Genomic DNA, 9,922 nt, shown 5'->3' with positions numbered 1-9,922 from the left:
GAAAGAACCCCAACAACCCAAAGACGTAGAGAAAAGTACTAGGAAGCGAAAAGAACTGAGAAAGACAAAACCAAAAATGTATAGTCTCCAAACTCACCTCAAACTAATTCCCCTTGAGTGCCTATAGTCCAAATTCGACACTCCTTCCTCTCTCTCCTCAACTCCCCCTAATCCTCTCCTCAAATCTCTCCACCATCCCCTCTTAAAAATTTGCTACACACTCGACTCCCCTTCAATCACTCCAACCGCCCACCAACCCCAGAGTTCTACTACCAATCAATCACTTACATGACACAGAAGCAAAATGAATACCCTTTTGTGTGCAATAGGTTTCAAACCCAAGTTTCCTAGCATAAGCCGCATGCCCCTATCCCCTAAACCAGTAAGCATTTTATGACTCATACTTCCCACATTTATTTAAGAGACTCACTAACAGAAGACAGGGTTTATTCAAGCCAAAATCAAAATTTTGCACAAGCCAAGACTCGAACTCAGGACCTCTCCCACACTCCTCAAGACACTCAACAACTGAAGCAAGCATACATTTCTGCAACACAACACAAAAATAAATACCTAACTTTTTGGGCGTTACATTGATGATCTTAGTATTTTGAAAGTAAGGCATGTATAGGGACTTGGTCATTTTGTTATATGTGTCATTATAGTTTTAGCCAATGTATTGGCTTGTAATTGTCAAAGGCTTGTTTTAATATTTGGCCATGTTAATTGATGCATTTTGGCTAACATGGTTGTAAGCCTAAGCATATTCATATATGTGCAAATGTATTGGGTGAATGATGGAATGTGATTCATAGTACGAATGTGAAATGTTTGGAAATATGATCTATTGATGAGATGATGAATTTGTGTTCAATTAGGTATCCTGAAAGTAGTTAATTGAAGCTTAATGAATGTGAAATTGACATGATTGAGTTAGGGCATAATAAATGTTGTGAGTAGGATAGATATTGATAATGTTTTGGCATGTATTGGTCATAATTGTGGATGTTTTGGTTGCTTAAACATGCTATGGATTATGCCATTGAACTTTTGTGTATGTAGGTGTAAATGAGGGTGACAAATGGCTTGCTAAATAACGTTTATTTTGTCCACACGGTCTACCCCATGGGCTTGTGTTCTGGCCGTGTGTCTCCTCCACCTTAGTTTTGAGAAATAGAATGCTCAAAATTGAGCGCACGGGTAGAGGCACAGACGTGTGCCTCAGCCGTGTGGATGGCACAGCCTTGAACTTGAGCATTAGCCTTGGCCATGTGAAGTCTGCACCTATTTTATGAAAATTAATTTTCCACACGGCCTAGCACACAAGCGTGTGACTTGGCCGTGTGATCTCAATTTGTTCATGAGTTACAAGTCAGATAGTTAAACAAGGTCGGGACACGGGCGTGTGTTACCACACGGCCTAACCATAAGGACATAAGACCCCTATATAGTGAAAAACTTATAAAAGTTATCGTTTAGTCCCTGACCACTTCTAAATTATGTTATGGGCCTCGAAGGGTCGTATTAGGGACTTTATGGTTGAATGCAAATGGTTTTAATTCGGACGCAAATTTATGACTCAAAATTTATGTTGCTTGTGATGTAAGTCTGGTAATGCCTCGTATCTTGTTCTGGTGTTGAATACGGGTAAAGGGTGTTACAATTTTATTTTTAATTTTTGTTTTTTTATTTTTATTTATTTAATTCCCTTTTAATTTTTAGGTTGTATATTACTCGAAGTGAAAGCACTTCAATCGAGCCATAACTAGATCCTAAGTAGATTATAGATGGCATCATCAATTGATGAACATCGATCCACTCGTGGCAGTTAATCGGCCTCACCAGAATCCATTGTTTGAAGATCCAAAAGAGTGACAAGAGAATATCCGTATAGAAGTACCAATAGATCAAAGGACATTATGCGAGTACCTTTACCCACACTAGATTTCGTGCGAGGTAGCATCGAAATACCAACGATCAATGCCAATAATTTTGAGATAAAGATGGCCACAATCCAAATGATTCAAAACACTATGTAATTCAAGGGGAACATGATGGAGGACTCGAACCAACACTTGAAGCGGTTTCTATAACTATGTGATAGATTCAAATATAATGGAGTAACTGATGATATTGTGCATCTTTGATTATTTCCATTCTCTTTGTGCGACAATGTAATTGATTGGTTGGATTCACTAGAACCAAGTTCCATCACCACGTACGACGATTTAGTGAAAAATTTTCTTCATAAATTTTCCCTATCAATCTAACCATTTAGCTTAGGCGATAAATCTCCAATTTCAAGCAATATGAAGGTGAATCCTTGTATGAAGCATGGGATTGTTTCAAGTCAATTCTTAGGAAGTGCCCAAACCATGGACTGCAATCGTAGATACAAATCTAAATATTTTACAATAGTATAGGCAGTAACATCAGATCTAATCTAGATAGAGAAACCGGAGGATTGATCATGTTCCACATGCACGAACGAGCCTAAAAAAATCATAGACACCATGGCTATGAGTTTATATATGTGGCACAATGAAAGATTCACGTGCAAATAAAAACTTCCAACTGTACAAGCAGCCAATGAAGATGATCGATATCAACAGATCCTAGATAAGCTTAATCACTTGGAGTTGATTATCAAGCCAACAAAATCAGAGCCAAGTTTTGAAAACTAGTCGGAGGAGGAAAGCTACATAGGTAATAGGGGTCGAGATCCCTATTCAAATACCTACAACCCTAGTTGGAAGGATTATCCGAACCTTAGGTGGTGAGGTCGCCAAGGAGGTGTAACCCAATAACAAAACTGACAAAACCCTCCTTACCAACCTCCACAAAATATATGCATAGGTAATGACCATGTTGTATGTGGTCAACGCTTCGAAAAAATAGAAGGGGAGATGTAAGTGATGAAACGGACATTTGATAAGTCTAAGCTATATGTGGATGAATCGAGTCCCAAATGGACAGCCTTTGTAACAAGATGAGCCAGGTCATGACGATGTTTCAAAGGAAGAATGGCCAGAGTATCCCCACTAACACGGAGAATAATCCTTGGAGAGATGGGAAGGAGTGTGTAAATGCAATTGCTTTGTAGTCAGGAAAGACATTAGAAAAGCTGAAGGCATCCATACATGAAGAGGAGGACGTTCCCGAAGCTATCGATGAACCCATAGAGTAGGAAGAACACAATAGGCTGATTGATGAGATAACTAAACTGGTGTTTGATCTGGTAACCGCAAAATCGAGCACAATAAAGGTACCATTTCCAACAAGATTATAAGACAAGCAAAAGAGGGACGTTGTAGATTTCATAAATTTTCTCAATTTATTTTAAATTCTTCAATGTAAATCTGCCACTCTTGGAACTAATTGATAAAATACCAAAAAATGCCAAATACCTAAAAGAAGTCATGGCACGACATAAAAATTGAAAAAAGGCAAAAAAAATTGTCATTGATGCCTTGTGTAGCGCTTTAATTGTGAAAAGATACCCCCAAATTTGAAAGATTTGGGTAGTTTCACAATTGTAATAGAAATAGAGGATCAACATTTCAATAAGGCCCTTTGCGATTTAGGAGTCAGTATAAATTTAATGCCCTTTATCGATTTATAGGAAACTTAGACTTGGGGATATTAAAAATACCTCTATAATGCTGCAGTTAACTAATTAATTATTGGTACATCTGAAAGGTATACTCGAGGATGTATTAGTCAAGGTACAAGGATTCATAATCTCTGTCGACTTTGTAGTCCTCAATCTTGAGGAAGATCGAGATATCCCCATTTTGTTGGGTACACCATTTCGTAACAAGCCTAAATCGACCATTGATCCCTAACGGAATGAGTTAATAATGAAAATTTATGGCGAACTAGAAGTGTTCAAGTGTGGTCATGATTCCCAAAATGAGGGAACAGTCAGAGAAGAATGTTACACACTATGTAATTTAATCTCTAATTGCCTTGATCAAAGGTATGCTTCAAGTTGTGCAAATGTAGGTAAACAAAATGTAAGAGAATGGGACAAATGGAGAGATCCCGACAAGGTAAGGAGTGATTGGAAGGCCAACGATAGTCGTGAAGGATAGAGGAAGCCGATGGTTAAATTCAAGGAACTACCAGACAAGTCTAGTAGCACAACGTAATTTTTAAACCATTAAACTTTAATTAATTTGTAATATTGTAGATTAGTTTTTTTCTAGTGAGATTTAGGATTAGTATTCTCTTATTTGATGTTAGAATTAGAAGAAAATAGTGCGTCGAGGGCAACGAAAGAGCTAGATGTTAGTTAAGGGCAAGTATGGACAACCAATGGCCTTAGACAAGTCCCCGAAAGGCTAAACTGAAGCCATGTCATCATATAACAATCCCATGGCACGACACACCCATCTTGAACATAGAAATCTGAGAATTTATTATTGTGTCGCACCATGCAAATTCTATGATGCGACATAACCACTTTGAAGCAAAAATAAGTATAGAAATTCACTTCGTGCCACGCGATGCCTTCTCTATAACGCAACATGTAGGCCATTTTTGACAACTATATATTCTCTAAGATTACACGACAAATGAAGCCCTAAACGACCTCTATATATTGTCCTTAGTAGTAGCTGCATCCTCCAAGCCTTCACAAGCAACCACACAAACTTTTGCTACCCTATTCTTCGAGATTTCACCATTTTTCTTCCTTTCTCATATTCCATAGTCCTAAAATGATGAGGAGCAGCCTTTCAGATGCTAAATTGAAAATTGATAACTTCAAAGGAATTTGAGAGAGAGGGTTTGAAATTCATCTACACACCATTCGAAGGAAATGTCCTCTTTAGGAGAGAGGTTTGATTCCCTGGCATCATTAACCTATAAAACGAGTGAGAGCATTCAATTCCACAGATGGAAAAAGTTCTGTGAGATCCCAAAGGAGCAAGCCTATATTTTAGTAGTCCAGGAATTTTATGTTGCCTTAAGGGAGATTGAGACAAATTGACAACTAGACATACCATGGCTGCGAGTAATTGTTTGGGGGAAAAGAATTTCTATCTCACCATTCGAGATAGTGAGGTACTATGAAACTCCTTTATCCCACTATGACTTTGCACAGAAAAAACTGATCTAATCTATTTTTCAAGAGAGAATATAGAGGAGACAATCAATCTCCTAACGAATGGGCAATGTGAGTGGAAACACCTTCAAAGGATGAATTTTCCAACATCATTTTCGCAGGAACAACTAACCCAAAGAGTGAGAATATGGTTACAATTCACCAGTACTTGAATCTTCCCAACATTAGACATGTCTAACATAGATACTTTCCAAGCTATGTTATTGTACGCTATATTACAAAAGAAAAACATGTTGGAACATGGATATACAAGAGCATGTTTCATCATGCAAGAAAAAGTAAGGTAGAATGGCTTTTTCAGCATTTAATAACTACTTTGTGTAGACAAACCAAAGTATCGATGGGATTATTCGAACGCTTCTTGTAACTATCAAACTATCCAATAGGAGAATCTAGTGTGAATCATTTGGTGGGAAATCGAAAATGAAAAGGGCTATCAGGAAAAAGGCAGATCTAGGTGATAATGTGTTACCTGATTTAGAATGGATAATTTGATGGATGCAAGAAGCAAGACCAATCTACGAAGACTATGTGAGGAAGGCTGGTTTAAGGTTACCCTAGTTTCTAATAGCTAAATATGAAGTAAAGGTAGAGCCTAGAACGAAAGAGGTCGAAGAGGACCTAAAGGAGGATCAGGTGGAAGATCCAGAAGAAAATTTAGAGGAAGACTTAGAAGAAGATCTCGAGGAAAATTTAGATTTAGAAGGTGACCAGGACAAGGCAAATTGAGGAGTCGCAGCCTGATTCTGACTAATTCTAAACATTTTTCATTTTAATTTTGGATTTATATTTTTAAAAGTTATTTTATTTTCGGATTATTTTTTTATTTAGTTTAATTAGGATTTAATTTTATTCTGTATATTTTTGTATGTTTAGTTTATCTTTGTAGGAACTTCATAACTTTATAAAACACTAAAATTTCGAGCTAAATCTTCAAGTACTCAGTCCCACCATTTGCGATGGACTTTTAAAGCTAATTGGGTAACATATTTCCTTTATCTTTTATTGCACATTGGGGACAATGTGCTGAATAAAGTGTAGGGTGACTTAGGAAAATTTTAAAAAAAATTCTGTTTTCGTTTTAGTAGTTTTAAAATTTTTTTTTTGTGTGTTTTCCATGTGTTTAAGCTTGTAGAAATACAAGTGATCTTTTAAGAGCATTTTAATAGGATTTTTTGAATAAACTATAAATGTGGTTTGATAATAATTAATTCTAAATTATCTAAATTTTAGACTAATTAGTTCAATTTATTACACTGTGAATAGATTTAAGATGTTAAGTATACCAAATGATAAATGGGTATATAAATAACATGCATGTTTACTTGAATGTTAGGTTGTAGAAATTGATAGACTTGATTGATTTAATCTATGTATGGAGTTACCTAGGGATGATCTAAGGCACTGTTTGGTAGACAATTTTTGAGCCAAAAAGTTATCCTCATAATATTTCCCTAGCACCTTACTTAAGCCTTAATCCATTTTCTTGATTAACCATGAATGAAACCTTGAGCCTAATAAATAATTTATTTGATCCTTTATTTCTTTGTCCTTGCACGATTTTAGATGTTTGATCATTGATATTGAGGGATTAGGTAGATACACCATGATGGTTTCAAAAGTAAAAAAAAAAAGAGTGAACTAAGGAACTGTATGGTATAGTGAGCATAAGATTTTTGAGCTTGTAGAAAAAATATAAAAAAGGAAAAATGTCAATCGAGAAAATCTCAAAAAATAAAAAAAAAATCAAGCTTGGATGATTGTACTCATGAATACTATATTATACCTTAGTAAATAGAGAAATAAGAAAGGTGAGAGAAGTGGATATAAGGTGGTGAGCTATATGTACATTTGGGGAAGTACAGGGGACAATATAATGTGTCAAACTACTTTCGTGCTTGGCCATTTTGTCAATCCTGTTCTTGAATTCTGCCAGATATTTTTTGTAACGCCCAGGATTTGGCAAATCCAAAGTGTCGGCATATAGTTGAAAATAGTATGTATGGCATAGTGTTGTCTACCCAAAAGATTATTTTGGGCGTATACGTGTGGGCATGTAGTAACTGCTACAAGAGTAAGTAAGAATTTGATTTTTCTAATATTTTACCATGTGCTAAAGAGACATTAGTGTTAAAAGATAAAAGAGAAATATAGGATGAGTATTCGCCAAAGGTATAGTATGTATGGTTTGTATGGAATACTGTGCTAGCTAGACTTTAAGTAATCTGGTTAGAAACCAAATGTGTAGTTTACTCTGATAAGTTTGTTGAAGGGAAATTATTTATATGTGAGAGTGTGTTCTAAAAGGGGGTTCTTCCTTCTTCTTTCTTTTTCTTCAGTGGTATATACTAAAACCTTTTTAAATCTGAATGTATCCTACCTCGATGATCTAGAGACTAAGGTTCTTTTATAGTCAGCAGTTACTTCGCTTCAGGGTAAGTATTTCAACTCTACATGTTAAGTTCTAAATGAGTAAATCCATATTTGGTAACTGAACAGTGAGACTGTAAGTATATGGTTACTGCATGGGGTTGTCATCGATCAAAATGATAAGTAATTTGTATGTACAAGAGTTTTAATGGTGAAATTATGTTTCTAAGTAGTGGTTGTTGTTGGTTCATGATGGATATTTGGATCTGGAGATTTTAACTATAATAGGTGAGAATCAGGTGAGTTTTATACTAACTCCTACATGTATACTATTTATATTGTGAGTCATCTATAGAAAATTTATTGAACTATAGATCCAAAGTAATGAAAAGTATAGTATGTGATCATTGGGCATAAGAGTATTGCAACATTGAAGTATGTGTGTTAGTGAAGTAAAAGGTTGAATTTAGATTATGTCAATGGACGAAGACTCTGTCAGGAGAGTTTGTATATGTTCATCGCAGTGGTGTCTAATTGAGTCCATTGGGACTAACAACACGAATTCTAATATGAAATCTGAAAGAAAAGCCCATGGCCATGACATCATTTAAATAAGAACTAAGGAATGGTGATTACCCAACAGTTTCTCTACGTGTCCCAAAATGATGATGGGCAAACCTCATGTAATGTGAGTTTAGGCAAATTCATATCGTAAACACGACAACTAAGAATATCCTTTGTGACGAACTCTAAAAGAATACCCTTTGTGGAAAAATTTGAAAGGAATGCCTTTATGGCAAATTCTAAATGGATCACCTTAATGGCGTGCTCTATTTGATTGCCTTTAAGATGTATTTTTCTAAGTTTATGTGGTGTGAACTATCAAGAATATTTGGTAAGCTATGAATCTAAATGCCTGTCTCTATGGTAATATATGAGTAGTTCTAGTAGTTCTGTAATAAGTATAATCAAGATAAGGTATTTATATGCTTTAGAATAAGAGTTGAATAAAGTCTTAAGGGTTTTGTAATGCCCCGAATTTGGGCCTAGAAGTATTGGGCCTTGAGTATGGGTCTGTAAGGAGGTTGTATATAAGTATTTAATTGTATAGGAAAATGACACAATTAAATGTATGCTTTGGTGATTAATGGCTTTGAGAAGTGTTAGAGAAATATTGGGTTTAAACCTGGGCTTTAGCAAAAATTTTGGTTTTAAGTGAATAAACCTTGGGTGCTTAGATGAAGGCTTTTTAAATTATTATGGTAAATAAATGACACAAGGAAGCATGTGGTTTAATGGTTGTGGCGTCATTAAGGTTGCAAGGGAGCTTGGGTTCAAGTCTTGGCTCTTATAATTTATTTTGGTTTTTCTTTTAAAGGAACCTGGACTTTGGCCTATAGACCTTATAATTAATTGAGGCTTAAATGATGACATAAAGAGCCTTGTGGTGTAGTGGCAAGGTGGCGTGTTGTGTAACTGTAAGGTCTAAGGTTCAAGTTTTGGGATGCAAAATGAGGTATTTATTTTGCTGTTTGAGCTGTGTAGGTGGTGGAGTTGGACTGGAACTCTGTCGTTGAAGTGGTCATATAAAAATAAGGAATTTTCCTAATGGTTGAAAGTAATCCCACATCGGAAAGCTAACATGGGAATTGGTGAGAAGATGGCTTTAAATAGAGCGAACCAGATGAGTTGGTGAGGGAAAAAGTGATTAAGACTCAATGCAGGATGTGCCAAGGTTAATGATCGTGGACTTTGGTGCATTCTCATAAACAGATGTGTATTCACGCCCTTCTTTGTTGGAAGTCAGCAAAAGCCGAAAAGCCAAAACCTCGACATTCAAGGCCCCACGAGTGTGTGAACACAAGAGGGACGAACCGAGCCCACAAATCATGGGTGATAGACTGTAAAGGCCGTCACGAGCGTTCTCGTGTGCTGGGGCTGTTCTGTGCCTCGATGGGCTCATGGGCCTGCTTGTGTAAACTCCACTGTTAAGTGGGATGTAGATAGACTTGTCATGTCGCACACATGACTTAGGTAGTTCTGGGCCACGTTGGGCCTAGATGGGCTTATGGGCCCCACACGGATTGAATCTGCAACTTGTGATAATTATTGGACTGGGCTATGTAGGTCACATAGCCATATCTAAATTTGGGCTAAATGGGCCACACGAGGGTGTGGGCCCACTTGGTTCGAGTAATGGGCCTTAGGGCCATTTGCACCGTTATGTCTGTTTAGGTTACTTAAGTCACTCGAGGCGACGGTAGACCTTTTATTGGGTCGTTAAAACCCCAGTTTGTAAAATCACTGAAATTCCCTTGTAGTACAAAATGATTGTAATACCCCTGTATGGTAGAATGATGATTATGCCCTTATGTTCCGTATGACTGATGTACCTATGATTTACGCATATGATTGTGCTCAGTA

General features: G+C 36.6%; 1 non-coding gene across 1 annotated transcript; it reads right to left on the bottom strand.

Annotated features, from left to right (window-relative positions):
• Positions 1-2,276: 2,276 nt before the first annotated feature.
• On the bottom strand, positions 2,277-2,382 carry LOC121231461 (small nucleolar RNA R71). The gene has a single exon (XR_005929520.1). It is a non-coding gene; the product is annotated as a small nucleolar RNA R71 (small nucleolar RNA).
• Positions 2,383-9,922: the final 7,540 nt, after the last annotated feature.

This window comes from Gossypium hirsutum, chromosome A06 (genome assembly GCF_007990345.1).
Source record: "Gossypium hirsutum isolate 1008001.06 chromosome A06, Gossypium_hirsutum_v2.1, whole genome shotgun sequence".
NCBI lineage: Eukaryota > Viridiplantae > Streptophyta > Magnoliopsida > Malvales > Malvaceae > Gossypium > Gossypium hirsutum.
Note: the sequence above shows the minus strand (reverse complement) of the source record. Positions and strands in the feature narration are given on the sequence as shown.